A 20,056-nucleotide genomic window follows, 5' to 3' on the forward strand; every position below is an offset into this window, starting at 1 on the left:
GGTAAGGTGTCAAAGTGTAGTAAATAGATTAAGGTGTTTTTAGATCACGGAATCATAAAATACCTCAAGTTGCAAGGGACCCACGAGGATCAATGGTTCCAGCCTGTGGTTCCACACAAGACCACCCAGAATCCAAGCCCTATTTCTGAGGGTGTTGTCCAAACTCTCCTTGAACTCTGGCAGCTTGGGGCAGTGACCACTGCCCTGGGCACCCTGTTGCAGAGCCTGATCACCCCCTGGTGAAGAACCTTCTCCCAATCCCCACCTGACCTTCCTCTGTTGCAGCTTTGTGTTGTTCTATCAAGTTCTGTCACTGTCAGCAGAGACCTGAGATCAGCACCTGCCCCTCCGCTTTATGGCAGTGCTGTAGGCTGCCATGAGGCCTTCCTCTCAGCCTCCTTCTCTCTGGGCTGAACAAAATAAACAACTTCAGAGGCTAAAAAAGTATGGTTATGGGGTGGGAGAAAATAGCACTTTTCTCCAAATGCCATTAATTGCTTAGAACAGAGCTATGTGCTTTTTTTTTTGTTTGTGAGTGCTATTCAGTTGTCCATAATAAACTTCATTATGAGACTAAGAAAAAGAAATTCCTAAATGTGGAGATCTGGAAGTTGATAACATATTTTTACACTTTTAAAACTAGTTTAAGAAAAAATAAAGGAGTTATTTTTTGGTTAATGGGCTTTCTTAATGGCTTAAATTGTTCAGGCACACAGACCTACCTGGTGTGCCTTCCCTTTACTATCAGTAGAGCATTGCTCTAAAACCTGACTTAAAGACCCCTGCACAGAGCACATCTCTTAGAAATTTAGCAAGCTTGTTTAGTTATCTACACTTTCTAAGGAGCACTAAAAATAGACAAGATGAATCCTACCATAAAGATGTACTGCATACCTTTTTAGTGGAGAGAAAGGTACGCTTTTTTTCTTCAAATACATTTCAGAATGTGTAATATTGAATAACTCAGATCTGTGCTATTCTCTGTATGGCTTCAGGCTTTCTTCATTATACTAGTTACCAGCACACAGAAAGTATCTTGGTGCCTTTTCCTTTAAAAAGCAGCTGTTGTAGCTTTTGAACTTTTCAAAATACTGTGATACACGAGAGCTTCTTACCTTGAATAAATACTTTTTACTTACCAAGGATTCAGTATATCTTTTGAATATCTTGCAAATGATGGATTGCCTTATGAAGTGTAGAACCCGATTTCAAAAAGCAGCATGTGTAGAGTAGGTGTCACTGTTTAATGGAATCAAACACAAGACAGGAATTTGTACCACCAAGGTCTAGAAGCTAACAAGACCTACTAAGACAAGTCTTGGCAGAGCAAAGCTGTTTATGGAGGGGAGGAGAGGGAGAAAGAAACCAGCTTCGAATGTGTTGGCAGTTTGTGTCCTGGCTGCTAGATTCAGTTATTCGTTTGGCTCTTGGTAATGGTTCTCACCTTTTTCAGGATTAACCTCCACATTTTCTATAACCAAGCAGCGCTGAGGGTATGTAACACCTTTGCCAAAGACTATTCTAGTTAAGAGAGGTGTGAATGCAATAGCGTCTGAAAGGTGAATTTCCTTTGTATGAGAACTATCCAAAATGCTGTCAGATATTGCATAGAGAAGCTTGAAGAAAAGCAAATGCAATCATGGAACAAATGAACCCTGTGGGAAGCATGAGTGGTAACGCATCTGTTTCATCATCAATGGAGACAGTGTGTTTATTTAGCCAACATACAAGTATGACTGATTTGATTAACCTTTCAATTAGAGTAGAAAACAGAACCTGCCAAGAAATAGTCTTTCAAGATCCACAGGAGCTGTCCAGAGCCAACTGGCTTGCACAGATGTTACTGTGTGTGTGTGATTAGCGGTAGGGAAAGGATTTGATGAAGTTTTCTGATACTAGATTGTTGTTACGAGCTTGCTTTTCTGTAGTGGAAGATTATAATACTTAAGTGTCCTATTTGATCCTGGCTCCTGTACTTCTCAGGAAAATAAAAAAGCTTTCCCTTTGTTAATTAGTTGTCTGGAGAAACGTTATGTTCACATTATAAATTTTCTGGTAGAAAACCTGTCTTGATGTTTTAGTTATTTGAAGATAGATAAATGTGAAAAGTAATCTTACTAGCAGAACTATTTCACTAGTAAAAGACTTAAAGGATGTTAGGAGGACTTGGTCTCCACTCATAGCCTTGCAACTTTTCATGGCCTTTAGTTGTAAAGAACTGTAGAACAGAGTAGTGAAATTGAGGTTGGGAGACACCTCTGGAGGTGCAGTCAGGGTTTCCGTACCTCGAAGGATGGAGATTCCATGATTTCTGTTGTCACCCTATTTCTGTGTTTTGCCTCCGTCCATTTGATTAGATTCACCCATATTGGCCTTAAGGTTGATTCCTGGGAAGGATGCTCATTGCTGGCTGCTGCCTCCTATTGCTTGTTGCAGCACTTTGAGTCCAGTAATCCAACGAGTTACCTACTTTATCTGCCTACTTCTCACACTTTGACTGTGCTGACAGTATGAGAAACAGTATTGAAAACTGAACCTGAAACAGATGACAGCCTGCGTTCATCCTGTGTCTGTGCAGATTCAATTGAGGAAAAAGGTTCTGGGTACCTCGGCCTTTGTGTCTTTCGTCTCTAGGTCCCTTGCCATGTTAGGCTGCACACTTTCTTCTTTTTCCTTTCCTTTTTTACCACTGATGCTTTTACAGAAGCATTTCGTGCCACCTTTCACATCTCTTGATAGTTTCAACCCAGGATGAGCTACTCTTGAATAAAATATTAGCTGCACAGCTCAAGATGTGTAAAACATCTGAGCAGAACAGATGAGCACTGGGATGGATTGTTTAGCAAGGTTGCAGAACTTTAATCTTTGTGCAGCTGTACTATTAAAAATGCATCAAATATCTTCGAAGAGCAATTTAGTTAGTTTATCCTACCTCAAGGCAAAAGAGTAGACAAGAAGACAGGTCTGTTGATGTTTACTTGATGTTCAAAAATCACGTTGCTTTACAGAGTGCTCGGAGGTGAAGCTAATGTGTGTTTGGTAAGAGTTACCCTTTTTATGGATTAAGTTCAGAGAGCAGTATGCTGTGGGTGTGGTGAGGCAGAAGTAAAGCACGGGTTAGCTAAATTCAAAGTTCTTGACAGCTAGTCAAAGCCCATTCCCTTGGACTTTTTTCTTCCTGCCCTGTGCTGCCTGCAGGAAAAGTTACGTAAACATCAAAGCAACAGAGCTGAGGAATGGCTGTAGAAGAAACAAGGAAAGATACAACCTGCAGGCTGACTGCACAGAGAGCAAACTTTACAAGTGACTCTAGTGTATGAGTACATTTTTGTAAAATCATTAATGGAATAGCAGTAATGAATGCAATTGTGTTAATAATGGTGTTGCACGTGCTATCTCTAGCTGCGGGGCTACCTCCAAAATGATTGTACTTGCTAGAATTCATTCTGCAGGAGCAGTGTAGGATATAGGCACTTCTTGTTGCTTAGTCTTCAGAATCTGATTTCACTGAAGGAAAGATACATTCTGGTTGTCTGAGCCTTAGTGGTACTGCGGTGATGTGTACAGGTTGTGGAGTAACAGTTCTGACACAAGAAGCACCTACCCAACCCGTTGTGTTCTGATGGTCACGATCCATCTGATGCCAGCACCCTTAGCTTGCTGTCTGTGCGGTCTCTTGGAAGTCACATCTTTGGAATGTGGTTTGATGAGGAGCAGGTTAAGCTATCTCTAGGTAAGCGGATTAGGAAAGTACCACTTCCTATTGCTTGTAAGACTGCTCCAGTATCTCCTGGAAATGCAGTGGGCCTATCTCTAGGGAAAGGCACGCTTGATGAGCTTCTTAGTGGGATGTAGGAGCTTTCCCTGGAGAAAGCCAGGGAGAGAGAGACTGTATGAGCCCTTGGGAGACTCTCAAAGTTCTGCCAAGGGAATTCTAACTTACATTTGTGAAGAGTGAGCAAAGCTTGGGAAAACATTCCTATCCTTAGCAGTATGGTAAATGTTATTGGTCCTTAGGCAGTGCTTTGTGAGAAGGCTACACAGCTGTGTCTGCTAGGGATAAAGCATGATAGTCAGGGGGCACTCATGAGCAGACACAGCCTTCCATGTGCCTGCAAAGGGTATTTCCTCATAGCAAGGAGCTGGTGGAGTGAATCTGGAGGAAGCTATGGCAATGGCTGGAGCACCCCTTCTACGAAGAAAGGTTGAGGGAGTTGGCCTTCTTCAGCCTGAGGAGAGAAGGCTCCAGGGAGACTTACTTCATTATAACTTTCCAGTGCTTAGAGCTTATAGGCATGAGGGAGAATGACTTTTTACTTGGTCTGATAGTGATAGGACCAGGGGAATGGTTTTAAACTAAAAGAGGAGAGATTTAGGTTTGATATTAGGAGGAAATAGTTTATTTAGAGGGTAGTGAGGCAACTGTGCCCATAGCAGGGAGTTGGAACTGGATGATCTTCAAGATCTCTTCCAACCTGAGGCATTCTGTGAATAAATTCTGTGCCTGCTGCCTCTGATCAGTAACTCCTGCAGGTGCTGTTTGCAGCATGAACAGCAGCTCTCATTTCTGCCTGCTGTTTTCAGTTTTTCCATGCCTCAGGTGAGCATAGGGACGTAGCATGGTTTGAGATAAGAAATAAAGTACTTTGCTCCCAAGCAAGTTACCAGGAGTTTCTGTGCAGCCTGGAGAAGCATCTCAAGGTGAGTCCCAATGTGCTTGCAGCACAGAACACCTGTCAGCAGCAACTCTTTGACTCTATCTCCTGGTCAGCCACGACAAGAGGTTTTTTATTGCAGGCTCTATTTCTACTTCCCTGGAGCAGACAATAAAATAAAGTCTACTTAGTAAAAATCAGTGTATCTCTCAGTCTTGGAGGCAGGTTAAGTAGAAGAAAACAGCACAACAGAACAAGACTTTATACAGTATAAAGTATATTAGGGCTACATGAAACACCAAGCTCTGTTGGCTGGCAGATGAGTTAATGCAGCAAATGTCCCAGTATGTTTTGTGATGGCCATGAGGACCGAGTCCCATTGTCAGCCCAGTGATGGAGAAGCCCAGCAATGCAGCAATCCCAACAATGGAATAACCCACTGATGGAGAAGACCAGTGATAGAAAAGCCCAGTAATGGAGCAATTGAGAGCCTGGTGTAGGCACAGGGCTGCTGTACTTGTTCCAGTGCTAATTACAAGATGCGAAGATAACCCCAAGTAAAGGTGGAGGCTTCACACTCATTCTTCCAGGCAGTGAATAAAAATATGCCCTCTCTCCAAAGATGATGTCGGGATTTGGTAAGGCTAGGAGCTTTTGGGAGCTGACATTATTAAATTATTCCATTTAAATTGGAGCATTTTGCAAGAAACTGTCAATTTTGTTGAAACTAGATTGGGGCTTTATGAGTAGGAAGGCAAAATGAATTATTAACATACCAAATAGTGAACTAATTGGAATGAAACTCATTGAGGAAACAAAGTTGGAGCAAGACATTTTATACCACTGTGTTCAGTCATGGGGTGTGGGGGTGAAATGGAAAGGGAATTCAAGTTCCTAGCTCTACAGCAGCACTGCTGGATTGCTGCAGAAATGCTGTAGAATGCTTGCAGCTTACCTAAACCCTGAATAACCTAGGCTGATCTGCTTGTCAAATTCCTGCAATTTCTGGCTTTATTGCTTCTATGCTTGGTGCTGCTTTGCTTTACCTCTCTGTGGCAAATATGGTGATAAATTACCAATTAGCATGTGTTCCAGGGGCTTTGTTGTTATTTATTGCTTGCAGCTCCTTGATGCATCTCCTCCTGCACAGTCATTACCAGACCCTTGTGAAAGCAGGAGGTGATGACAGAAAGGGGCAAAGAGCATCATGGAGGAGGCTTCACACGCCTCGGTGCTGCTTCAGGATGCTGGGACTCATCACAGGCAGGACAGAAGTGTTAGTTCCATGGACATGCAAGGAGAGGGATGCTCCTGCAGAAATGCCCCAACTATAAAGGCAGCACTGAATCACAGTAGAAAAGGTTGGAAAGGCCAAAAAGAATATCTAGTCCAAATACCAACCTATGCCTGTGTCTGCTCAAGACCGTGTCATCTATGGATACAAGAGGTCTTTCCTTTAGGACAGTTTGAAACAAAGCACTTGGTGCGACCAGATCAAGCAGCAGAGCATTGCCTTGGAGCAGCTGCTCACACCACACTGTTTTGTTTGCTGATGTCCTTGGGCTCTGCAACCTGGCAGAATGCTGAGTTCCTGGTGCTCGCCTCCTGCTTTGCAGTGGGATCAAACTGAAAGCTGGTGAGATGCAAGCTGGTTACAAACATGCTCATTAACAGAGATTTATTGCTTCCATATACACCATCACAACTTTAGATATGCCAGATGCTTGTTGGACGCAAGTGTCCCTGCTCTAAGAATGCAGTTATTTATATTTAAAGCTAACAAGCATTAAATATTGATATATCACTGTGTATTTAACAAGCTACCCAATCGTATGACAAGTCTCCCAAAGACACAACTTTGTCTCTTGTGTTTTGCTCACCAGTTGTATGGTGGAACTGGCTGTGATCCTGATGCCCTGAAATGGGTGGCCCTAGTAGAACAGAAGGCCCTGGTGGTTCTGCCAACCCCAACCAGCCTGGATTCTGTGATACAACTCCTACAACTCCATTTGAAACTGCATGGTCCCTTCCAGCACAAGTCATCCTATTTTTCTGTGACTATGAACCCAGATTAGGAGTCTGTGCAATTCCTACAAGGTGAGGGGTTGGCACTGCAGGTGAGGATACGAGTGCTGCTATGCTTTCTAGGTATCATGCCAAGAGAAAGGAGAGCTTTGGGTTTTTGACCCTGAGCATGGAGCTGTCACTGTTGGGCTGTGAGCTGTTCATAGCATGAAGGAAGCACAATTCACTGCTGTAACTTAGTTCTTCAGAAATAAAACCTGTTGTATCCTGGGTATTAAATGCCTAATCAAATCATGTTTACTGCTCAGCACTACACTGCTAATTTGCTTTGATTTAGAATTTAAAAAGATAATTGCAGATGTGTGTCTGCGTAGGTTTCTGTGAAAAGGCTTTCCTCTGTTTAATAAGCAGCCTATTAATATGGACTGCAGTAATTTGTCTTTTCCAGTGTGATTGATTTGAATCCCTCCCTTTAGAGGGGGAGATGGAGATGAGGAGCTGTGGTGTGCTCAGCCCCAAAGCTTGAGGTTCCCCTGAGGGGAGCAGTGAGGATGCTCGAAAATCAGCATTGAAGACCACTGTGCATGGTCAGGTTCTGTGGAAGCAACTCAGCATGTGATTCAAGAAGGGAGCAAGGGGAAATTGCCAAGGGCATAACAAGATTATGTTCTTGCCTTGCTCCTTTACCAGACCAAATCGAATGAGTAACAAGCCTATTCTAGAATATGGCAGCACCCAGTGTGCCATAGAGGTTGTTGAGGAAGGTGTAAGGCACTGCTTCCATCTTCTAGTATCAGCTTCATAAAGTGTGAGGAAGATCGCATGGACATTCATAGAGTCATAGAAAGATTTGGGTTGGAAGGGACTTTAAATCCCATCCAGACCCAACCCCTGCATCATGGGCAGAGTTGCTGCCCACTAGATGAGGTTGCCCATGGTCCCATCCAACCTGGCCTCAAACACTTAGAACACAATTAGTTCATGGATTTTCTCCCTCTGATCCTGCTTGCAAAAAGACAGGAATTGGCTCTTGTGGTCTTCAGGAGTGGGAATTTTGTCTAGAGATACAGTCCTTGTAATCATTAGGTAGTCATTAATCATTGCCCTGAAGTGGCTTACAGTGACAAGCTATTCTGGAATACTGAGCGAAAAACAACTCCTAAGGCACTGCAGGAGAAATCTCACCAACCCAGAGCTGTCTCCAGGGCTACTAATCACAGGCATGGAAGAGGATGCTGAACTCCAGGTCCTCTATACTAGCTGCAGGAGGGCTGCAGCCCACCTCATTGACCCACACTGAGCTCCTCCCACATCCAGTTTTACAGCAGCCTTTGCTGTCACTGACATAGCTAGATAGACATTTAGCAGCCTGGGCTGTGCAATGCTGCAGCCAGCGAGGGCAATGCCCAGTCCTCAGGTGGCACAGCTTGTTCACCATCTGTATGGATTACATCTAAAAATTGAGATGCTTGTGCAGGGGGAGCAGCAAGTGAAACAGATTTTGCATAGTGACAGGATGCGCTGCATGCATCCCATCAGTGCCTAATGCTGCATTTCTGAGGATGTAGAAAACTGTATCTAATAATACACCTTACTTAAAATAAACAGTGCTCCTGTCTACATCTTGTCACATGGCTCACACCTTAAAATATACAAGTGCAATGAAAAAACATTAGAAATGTTTCTATGACTCAATGCAGTAATAATTGCGCCTTTTTTTCATGAAGGTATTGTCTTGAATTCTGCAGTCATGTCAAGGCTCCTGTAAAGTATTTCTCAAAGCTTGAAACAGCTTTTTTGCAACTGCTGATATCCACAAGGAATAGGGCCTCCTAATGGAGTACAGCCATGAAATGAAAACAGAAGAGAAGGAAAATAAAAGGAGCTGCAATAGAGAGCGGGGGTTACTCCAATAACAAAATAAACTTCCACAACAATGAGCATCTCTGCTATGTCAAAGAGGGAACCTTCCCCAGAGAGCTGATAGGAAGGACAGTTTTTTGTCTTTTAAAAGTTAGTTGTTTGTCCTGTGTGCGCTTATACAATAAATAAGGGTACAAAGGTTAGGATTAGTAAGATTACAGCAACAGAAAGATAATCAAAATAAATGGAAATGCTCACCAGTTTTGTAGGCTTGCAGTAAACTCCAAAACCAGGGATCTCCAGAAAGAGATCCTCCTTCAGTTCCAGTCAGCCCTTAAATGTGATCTAGGAGAGGTGCAGCCAGGCTCCACCCCTTTCTGGTAGCACAGGTGCATTGCCTTCACCTGTGCTCCCAGGGCTGACTCATTGCTTGCCTCAGGTGGTCAATCAGAGTTTCAGGCCGTGATCAGCAGTTCCCATACAGTGCCAAACCCCAGGCAATATCCTGAGACACTGCACCCGTGGGGCACCACGTTTGCTTGCTTTGATTTGAGTTTTGGGGACAGTTTTTGATTCCTTGAAACTTCTGGCTATCCAACTCCACGCCCAGCTGGCTTATTCCTACGTAAAGAAATGCAAAAGCACGTTGTGTTGATGCAACCTGCGGGATAAACTGAAAGATGCTGTCTGCGAAGGCTCTTATCCCTATCCGTCCTCGGCTCCGCTCCTCGCGGCCTCTGCTGCCATCTGCCGCCGCGCTGAGACCCAGCACGGGAACGCTTCCATCGGCTGCCCATTCCAGCGGAGTTTTCCTGTTTAAACCCCGAGTGATGGCACTTTTAGGTAAAAACTAATGTCATCTCTCTGTTCACTGAGAGAAAGAGATGGTTTCTAGAGCAGAGAGCAGCACACCTGCTTTCTGGGGACCTCCAATGTGTAACTCCACAGCTGTGCTGCATAGGACATCTCAGGACATAACTCTACGCAAGCAACTGCTTTCAACTTGTATCTCCCTAAAGGAGATGGTGCCCTAATGGCTGAAATTTGTCAGGGCTGGGAAAAGAAGGACAGAAAGAAAAAATGACACATGTACCTGCACAGAATGCTTGTTCTCTCTAGCAGTAAAACTACACCCCAATTTCCTTTTCCTTCCTTTTCCCTTTCCTTCTTCCTCCTGTGATTTCCTCTCCCTTCCCTTCCCTTCCCTTCCCTTCCCTTCCCTTCCCTTCCCTTCCCTTCCCTTCCCTTCCCTTCCCTTCCCTTCCCTTCCCTTCCCTTCCCTTCCCTTCCCTTCCCTTCCCTTCCCTTCCCTTCCCTTCCCTTCCCTTCCCCTCCATCCCCATCACTGGGACATGCTCCCTGTATCCCCCTGAGGTGCCTCAGCCATCAGGGCTGTGTTTTGTAAGGCTAAAGGCTGCCCATGTCCTGCATTGCATGCAGCTCATTGTAACAGCAGTGGTCAAAAGAGAAATCTATCTGCACAGCAAAGAGGGGGAGAGCAGTCGGCAGCCTCAGCCCACATGCTGAAAGAGAAATAGTGAGAGGCTGGGCAGCCTCAGGCTGCATATTTCAGAGCTGACAAGCTGGAAGACTTGGCTTCCTTCAAACCTGCCTGCTCTCCCCGGTGAGCAATGGTAATAGGATCGAGGCAGGGGATCAGACACGAAGGCAGGCTGAAGGTTACCGAGTGCTGGGCCCTGGAGAAGTGCTCTTTTTAAAGTCTGCCCAACACTTGGCAAGCGCATCTTAAAAAAACTTTATGTGACCTTGAAGGGATGGGACTGAAGGCACATCAATCTGTGGGAGGAGGAGACTTCTGGCTCTGCAAAGCTGCTGAGGGCAAAGCCTTTCAGCTTGGTGTTGCAGCTCTTGTCCCAAAGTCTTTTTATGGCTTTTATGAGTGTGCACTGTTTCACTCATCAGGAAAACACAGTAGATTTGGGATGGTTATTCTGCAAGGATCAGCTGACACAGAAGTGACAGTTTTAGTGTTAGAAAACTACTTTATAGGCAATGAATGTGGACGGCCAGAAGAACATGGCTGGGAAAGCTGGTGCTGCTTCCTGAGGGTTGTGGTGGGATCTCTTGCAGTGTCTGTTCTGTAGGTAAAACCTCTGAGCCTGATGCAATTTTCCCTCCCTATCTACACTTTTGTTGGGGAGATATGTGGTGGGATCAGTGTTTCAGAGAAGCTGAACTTACCTTGTATTATTTCATTGGGCTGCAGACCAAGCTGAACTTTGCTGAAGTGGTTGGTAACTATGCCTATGGCAGGAGATTGGAACTAAATGGTTTTTGAGGTCTCTTCCAACCCAAGCCACTCTACGACTCTATGAATGATTCCCCTGGAATACTAATGCAGAGTGATAAAAGTTCATGGTGCAAAGCTCTTCAGTCACATTTTCTGACTATGTGCAATTTTGTTGCAGAGATTCAAGAAAATGACGTCCAAAAATCAGTGATAAACTTGTAGACTTTGAAGATTTAAGTGATGAGAATTGTATAATTTGATACGTATCCATTACTTGATTAAAATTGAGAAAAATAATTGAGAAAAATAATTCCAAGTGTCTCCTAAATCTAAAATGAGGTTTGCTTTCAAGTGAAACATTTGGTGTGATTCAGTACCTAGCGAGGGTTGGTCTTCAATGCTGTGACAGCATCATACTCCCAAAGGTAAAAATGAACTGAAGCCAATCAAGGAGTTTGGACTGCCAGCAGCCACCGGCTCCTGTGTGGGGGATTTTCAGCCATCAAGCCCTAATCCTTTCCTAAAAAGCAGCGATTGCCATTGGATGGTTGCTCTCTGCAGGCTTCATGAAGGTCTTTCTTCCTGTCGGAATGGTGTCCTGACTGTACTGGGAGATGGGTACAGTATAAAGTAAAGTTCTACCCTGTGGCATTTTCTTGTTACTGATGGGAAGAGTTTTGTCTAATGCTAGTATAGAGAAATGCCAGTTGCAGCTCAGTGAATGTATGCTAAGTAAGCAATTTCATTAGCTAGTAGTCAGTCTACAGTATAATTTCATTAGTTTGATGTGCATCATTACCTTGGATGCATATGGATTACACTTGGATGCATATTTTTTCTCTACCTTTTCTATTCATAATCTCTTCTTCCTGTTTTTTTTCCACTGCTGTTTCTCCCCAAGTGCAGGTGAGCTTTGAATTGATTCTTCCTCCCTTAGCTGCTGGATGAAGATTTCTTGAGCAGAGAGTGCTTGTGGCTGTCATGTGGTTGCTTCCTCCATACCAGGGCTTTTTCTTACTGACCGTGCTCATGGACTGTATCCATCCATTCACCAGTTCAACCAGCCATCCAGCTATTCACCAGTCCGTCCATCCATCCATCCATCCATCCATCCATCCATCCATCCATCCATCCACACACCCACCCATCCACCCATTGCTTCCTCCATCTTCTCTACCCCCTTTCTCCAAGCCCCTGCTCACATCTCTTCATTCTTTTCATCCATTTTTTTCCCTTTACCAGCCACTGAATGCTTCTGGGGGTTCCTTTCTAGGCTATGTGCTGCCTCATCTGATGTCAAATAGGATGAGATCTCCCACTGAGAAAGCAGAGACAGGTTGATTGGTGGTGTATTAACCTCTCCCTGAAACTCAAGGGTCTGCTTTTGTTGGCTTTTTAAAGCCATTCATACACTGTTAGTATGAAATTGTGTTTGCCGTAACTTATTTTTGGAGATTTTCTATTGTACTCTCTGTGCTGGCAATTAATTATTGAGGCAGCTTATTTACGGGCAGCGCTTACTTTCTTCTAGCAGCTCCAATGAGTTGTGAAAAGCAACATTTTTTGTTGCTGGTGTTGAGAGGTGGATATATTCTCTTTCAGAGCAAGACTGTAATTTAAGCAGTAACTCAAAGAGAGTCAGCCTTGGTTATAAACAAGTCAGGAATTCAGCCTTTAAAATCACATGTATTGGCCAGTAACCTTGGGCTTGATTGTATCTTTTTGTTTGTTTGTTTTCTTTTTTCAACTTTTGTTTATGCTTCACATAAAAGCAAAGCTTGTTCTCAGCTCTTCCCATGCTTCAGGGCTTTAATCTCAATAACTCGGGAGCATTTTGCTGGGCCATTAGCAACCTGGTGGATGTGGTTCCCTCTTCATCACTCCCGTGAGGGATGCAGTGGCGCACTCAGTATCACCAGTTCATTTGCCTCCTTAATGCACGTGAAGAGCTTTGCAATTGAATGTGTCCAGATTCAGGACTGATCCTCCCACCTTTTTGTCAGCCCAGTCTACCTTTATTTATGCACAGATACTTAGAGAATCAAAGAATTATTAGAGGTTGGAAAGACCACTAAAATTATTAAGTCCAAACCCAACCCATCCCAACCATGCCCACTGACCATGTTCCCCAGTGCCACATCTCCATGGTTCTTTAACACCTCCAGGGACAGTGACTGCATCACCTCCCTGGCCAGCCTGTGCCACTTCATTAATACTCTCAGAAGGATTTTTCCCTAATATCCAACCTGGACCTCCTCTGGTGCAAGTTAAGGCCAATATCTCTCATCCTATCTCTTCTCTCCACCTCTCTCATCAAAGGGTTTCCCTCTGACTGCAATGAACAAGCCAGGGTTACCCTGCACTTAACAGGAGATCTGCAACAGGAAGATGCTAAAATACTCTAGCAACCAATTAGCTCAAATCCATCAAAGCCTGATTAAAATAAGCAGAAAGGTTTTTCCTTCCTCTGCAGCAGAAGAAACCCTCTTACACAGAAAGTGCTTCTCTTAATTACTACTCAGCAAATCCTCAGTGAGACAAAGACTCAGCATTGCAGCTTAATTCCTCTCTACTGTAATAATGCTTTCATTCCATAAGTGCACAAGGAAGATAATATGTGGGCTTTGGTTTTTCTTCTTTCATTTATATTGCAAACATCCTTCATTCAGTAATGGAATTGCAGAAGATGTAGTCAGAACAAGAAGACATTGGTACAGCAACTAGAGATTGTGTACTGCCATGATCTTTGTGGGATGGGGGAGTTTGGGCTGAGATTGCAGACCCAACTGTAATCCTATTGGAATCCTATTGGAAAGTGCCATGGCTGGAAGCAGTGTGTAGCAATAATAGCAGAGGTCATATATTAGATAAAGAGAAACAACTAATGCCTTATGGTGAAATTTAGGCAGGATTTGGTTCTGATCAGAAAGAAAGAGTCAGAGAGATTCATTCAGAAGGTGCTAAGCCCCTGAAATGCTGGTGAGCACTCATGAAAAGATGCCAAAGGATTTTTAGGAGTCAAATGTGACCTTCAGCTGGGATTAGTGCAAGCAAGTGAAGGGAACATTGGAAGTGGCAGGAGGCAGAGTAGCAAGAAGCATAGAATCATTAAGGTTAGAAAAGAACACTAAGATCATCAAGTCCAGCTGCCAACCCATCACCACCATGCCCAACTAAGCATGTCCCAGGGCTGTCCTGTGCTTCCTTTCACTCTCTTGGAGAATGCAAAGATTTGGAGGATGTTTGCATGGCATTCCTCCAGCTGCCTGCTAGGCCATGAAGTAGCAGTTTAAAATGTGGTGCCGATGGGGTTTTGCAGATAACAGTCAGGCAAATCCAGTCCCCAACCAGAGAGATGGGGTAACATGAGCATCCTCAAAGTCCCAGCCTGGAGGTTGGCAGTCCCCTCTCCATACTGGTATTCTCTTCTCTTGCATGAAGCTGAGTGGCTCCTAGGAGGCTGACTGTGTGGTGTTTGCTGACTTCAGCTCCATGAGTTACTTATCCTTTCTGATAAAACAGAAACAAACAAACCACATTCTGCTGGCTGGAGCAATCAAAATGTTAGCTCCTGCATAAAGGAAAGAGGACTGAAGTCTTCCCCACCACTCTGAAGTCCCTCCACACCCAGCTGTAGCCACATCCACCTATGTGTGATGGTCAGAATTGAGGACAGCCAGCACTGAATTTTGCACAGGGACACTGCTGGTGAGAAACCCACAGTCACAGCACCAATGCCATGGGAGATGCATGCTTGTGCCATAAAGGATTGCAAGGCAACGGCAGCCAGTATGGCCATGTAAGGCTGGGAATGATTCAGAAGGATAAAGACAACTGCTTGGTTGCTCTTCCATATCCTCACTAGCCCAGATCAAGAATAAGTTTCTGAAATGATTATCCTTCCAATCTCCACTCACCATGCTGGTTTTCATCAAAGAGAGGTCTTGGGGCACACATGGAACATGTCCCACGTCAGTTGCAAATAGAGATGCAAACACAAAATGCCTGCAGCGTTGCAAAGAGAAGACCCAGCTGTGGCTGTCAGCTCCTGTCTCAATGTCACAGGCTGAGATTTGTTCCAAGCACAGGCTCACCTTGAAACTCTCATGCAAATGAGAAAATTAACGGTGTGGAAAAAGCGAAGAGAGTGAATGACCCTGTGATCTGTTTTATCCAGTTTTGTTCAGAAGGCATTTTGGTTAGCCATGAACGTGACAAAGTTGATCTCATCCTCCAGGAGGGAGCAGGCTGCTGAAGCCTGATATGGGCTCCCCAGAGAGCTGCCCACACACATCTCCTCCATGGTGCTGCTTTCAAACATTGAGGCTGCAAAGAGTTAATGGACTCATAGCTGAAATAATGTCTAATTGGCTTTCTCTGTGGACTCCTCTCCTCTCCTCTCCTCTCCTCTCCTCTCCTCTCCTCTCCTCTCCTCTCCTCTCCTCTCCTCTCCTCTCCTCTCCTCTCCTCTCCTCTCCTCTCCTCTCCTCTCCTCTCCTCTCCTCTCCTCTCCTCTCCTCTCCTCTCCTCTCCTCTCCTCTCCTCTCCTCTCCTCTCCTCTCCTCTCCCTCTTTTTCTTACTGCAGTCCTGCCATTTGAAAAACTCACAGAGGAAAAAAATAAGCAGAGAAATAAGAACCCCATGGCAGCAGTTTTCATGTCTTTTCCTTTTCTCTCAGTTCTAGACATGGTATCTTTTCAACACCTAATTCTTCTAAATGCCTAATTATGTCTCATACAACACAGTGATTCAAGCTGTGAAACACTCTTTAGCTCCCAGAAGAGCACCTTCTTCCATTGCTTCCAAAGCTAGGCAAAGCTGTTTTGTTTGAGGGGGAGGATTGCCCCAAGTCTGAGCCTTAGCTCCCACTTTAACCTGAGCTGGCTGAGCTGTGCTTCCGGTCCCTAGGAAGATGTCCCTAAGGCCTCTTGGGCCACATCTTTGTGTTCCACCTCTTCAGGCTGCTGGAAGGGCAGTGTGGTACAAGCAGATGACACCAGTCATATATTTCGCTCTTGGCCTTGGAGAAGCAGGATGACACAAGGGGCAGAGCCAGTCCCTGTGCAACATTTTGGGATCTCTTTGTCTGCAGGAATGGAGGCATGAGCTGTTCAGAGCTTTGGGAGCAGAGAGATCCCACAGGGAACAAATCCAGGGCTGAAACAACACATAAGAAAAGGCAATGCTGATATTCACCATTCTTCTCAACAACCTCTGTGCACAGCTAAATGTCCCACTTCCTTATTTAACTGCTCCTGGGGGCTTCATCAGCCATGTGAGGGACTTTGTTCTTATATGAATTGATTCATTTCCACTTCTGGACTGTGATCTTCTGGGCCATGACACAACAGGACCAAGTTACTGTGGATCTTAGCCCGGTGTTTATTCAAATGAAAGAATTGTGCTCAAATCCATGTCTATATATATATTTTTTCTTCTATTACTCCTGCTCCTGAAGACATTTGCATTGGGAAACAGTGTGCTAACAAAGCAAACAACTGCAGCCCGTTGGGACTGGAGTTGCTGAATGCAGCTCATCACAGCAGCAGGGACACTTACCCACATAACCCAGAACAACCAAGCTGTTAAACAAACATAATCCAACAGTAATGGGTGGTTTTGGTATGCTTTAAGGAGCTGAGTGCTCATCTGCTCCAGCTGACTGTGTGCACGGAGGTGTTGGGCTGAGGACAGACAGGGGCTTGCCTCTTCTCCCTCCCTCCCTATATTGTTGCAGTGAAGCTGCCAGGGGTGTATGGAGAAAAGCTGCTGTTTATATCACTCTGCAGAGTGAGAAAGTTACGCGATTTAAAAGCAGACATCCTCCATATGTTCATCTACTGACTGAAAGCCTGGGAATTGCTTGTCTATATTTTAGGAAGGACACTGTATTTCTAGCAGCAAGCCTTCCATGTTTATGTTTCCTTGATCACAGCTAGACCCACCGCATATGCACCGAATTTACCGAGCATTTGCAGTAAAGCCAGTGCTGAGAATCCCCTGCTCAGAATTGTGAGATCTGAGCTATGTGGCAGGGAGAGCAGGGGGCAGGTGCAACCAAACATACTGCTGATGTTTGTGCAGGTGATCAGTATTGAGGAGACGTGGGTTTATTATTCCATCGTAAAGGAAAGAGCAGAGGTGTGATCACTTTTCTTTCCAGTGATGCTCACTTGCTTCTTCTCAGCACTGAGGTCCTTGCTTATGGAACATCACAATGTGCAGCACTGCATCAGGAAGCCTTTCTCAAGGTATGTCCACTCATTTGGCACTGACTGAAGTGCCTCTCCTGCAGCTCACTGGGGCACAATACCACTGCTGTAGCCTTTGGGAACATCCATGATGCTCTTTGGTCTATGCTGGGGTGCCTACAACCATATAAATAGTCCTTTACAGTAGCATGCTCAAAAGGTTTGTCTTTCTCTGTCAAAATGCTGCCTTTCTCTTGTAAACATTGTGCATCACAGAATCACACAGAATCACAGAATCACCCGGGTTGGAAGGGACCTCAAGGATCATGTAGTTCCAACCCCCCTGCCTAGCAGGGCCACCAAACATACACATTTAGATCAGGTTGCCCAGGACCCCGTCCAACCTGGCCTTGAACACGTCCAAGGACGGGGCATCCACAACCTCCCTGGGCAGCCAGTTCCAGGGCCTAACCACTCTCCTTGTAAAGAACTTAACTTAATCCTTTCTCAGTGTTATGATAACCTCCAGAGCCATCTTTAGAGAAAGAGTTAAAGCACCTCAGTGTCAATGGTTTGGCTGTGGAGATGTGAGCAGTGACTATTCCCACCCTGAATGTCCTCTTGTCCTGCTTTGTAGGTAAGTGAATCAGTCACTGGAAACGAGATCTGAAGACCAGCATCCACTGGTCCAGTGGTACTGGATTTATCACGGCTGTATCAAGAGATCATTTCCAGAGCCTGTTTGAAGAAAACACCTGTCCCCAAAAGGCTTGGGAAACACTTCTACTGAGCAAAAATCCTCAAAAGGTTGATGAGCTTCACTGGTTCACAAATAGTTTGTTAGCTTAATAAAGGAGAAAAAAATCCTTCTGCAGTTCGTGCCTGAGCACCACTTACATCTCAATTATTCCCACGTGGCGTCACTGCGTGTGACATTATGAGCTAAGGCATCCTGCATGTCTTCCTCAGCACAGCCTTAAGAGCAATGTTCATCTCTGGTAATGTCATTTCTTTGGTCAACTCAGCAGCTCGCTGAGGTGATGCTCGCTGCCCTCATACTGGAGTGTCCGCTAACGAGGCCAAGTGTTTTATTCATTAAGGGCAGGGAAATCTGGAGCTTTATTCAAGAGGCCCTGGTGGGAAATTTGCATGAAAATTTCATGCTGCTCTCTTGCAGGAGCCCTGCCTGGCAGCAGGTGTCCTTCCCTGCTGGGCTGCCCTTCCGCCTGCTGCAGAGCTCTAATAGAGGTGGAACATGTAAAGCTTTTCTGTTTCCTTTTGTTTTGCTCCGTTTTGCAAAATTCATGGGGCCAGGAAGCTGTCATCTATTTAGAGAAAGAGAGGGACTTTGGGGACCTGGGATGCCTTCAGACAGATCTGACCATGTTTAAACACCGTCAGGATAGCAGGTTCCCAGTTCTCAAGCAATGGATTAAATCAAGATTGTCTAGTAGGTCTCTAGTGTCTGGAAACAAAAATAAATTCGGGTTTAATTTACAAAGTTTTGTTCAAATCCTCAAATGGGATTTGCTGAAGTTCAACATTTTATCTAATCTTGTCCTGCTCGCTTCGTGTGTGAATCATTGCAGGACATGGTTAGTGGGCATGGTGGTGATGTGTTGCTAATCAGACTAGATGACCTTCGTGCTCTTTTCCAACCTCAATGAACCTGGGGTTCCTGTGCTGCATTTCATGCTCAGGAAAAGTCCCCATGGACCCATGGAGACTTGCTTCCCTTTTCTGTTTTCTCATCAAGCTCTTCATGTGGCACCTTTGCTGTCTCATATAGTTCAGCTCAGGCTTCCATTTCAACAGTGGAAAAATGTATTGGCCCATAAATTAGGAATGGTCATAGAATCATTAAGGTTGGAAAGAGCAATAAGATCAGCTAGTGCAACCCACGCCTGTGACTGCTCTAGAGCACGTCACTCACTGCAACACCTACCCTTTTCTTGAACACCTCCAGAGACAGTGGCTCCACCACCTCCTGGGCAGCTATGTGCCAATGCATTACTGCTCTTTCTGAGAAGAAATTTTTCCTAATATCCAATCTGAACCTCCTCTGGTGTAACTTAAGGCTGTTACTTTAAGAATCAGCAGAGCAGTGCATGATCATTGTGGTGGAATCAGTGATTGTGATTGAAACTTGTCTTCAGCATGCAAATATCACTAGGAGATGGAGGGGAAGGCCATGATGGTTTCTTCATCACTGAGGGATGGCTTCAGATGATGGTTCATCAATGGAGGGAAAATCAAACCAGCGGGCTTCATCATTTCAGCAAATGCAACTTGTATCATGCATGAAATACAAAATTAAGAATATAACTTTTGGGATTGGCAGCTGCCCCTTAGAGTGAACACTGCAATGGAAACCCCTCCCAAGGATGCAGGGGTCCAGGAGTGGGCATGAGCACTGCCCTGGGCTGCCTGCACACCTCTGTGCATGGGACACTGGGGCTGTTTCAGAGAGAGAAGAAATTTTTCCTCTTGCTTTTGGTGCTCCCAACTGCCCCAGGGACGCAGCTAGCAACTGCACTGCTGCAGCTCTCGAGTAATGGATACCTCCTGAAATTGCACCTTGCAAGCTGCTGACTGGTTCCTGCTCCTGAATAATTGAAGCAATATTTGTGGGTTTAGCACTGAAGTACTAACAGCTGCGGTATGTTTTGATATTTATGAAGCCCAATAAATTATGGATTAGGCAGCGCAGCGAGCCCAGCTTGATACTTAGTGCTGCCAGAGTGCCAGTGCTGGTGGTGCACGGTTCCCCCCGTTCTCTTCCATCGTGTAGCTGGGTAGGACTGGTGTCTATAACTGGGCTTAAAAGAGCTTACTCACAGGTTGAAGCTCCAATCCCAAGAGCTGGCAGTGTGTTTTGAATTGCTCCTCACTACACAGATTTTATAAAGATAAACTGAGGCTGTATTTCAGGTCCTGGGACATTGTGGAGGTGGAGATGTCCATTTCCTTGACAACGGAGGACACAGAATTAATAGCAAGAGTCAAGCTGGAAATAACATAGAACCCAATCTTGCTTTCAAAGTGTTCCATGGGTAAATATCAGCCACCT

The sequence above is a fragment of the Tetrao urogallus genome (genome assembly GCF_951394365.1).
Source record: "Tetrao urogallus genome assembly, chromosome: 7".
NCBI classification, from domain to species: Eukaryota; Metazoa; Chordata; class Aves; order Galliformes; family Phasianidae; genus Tetrao; species Tetrao urogallus.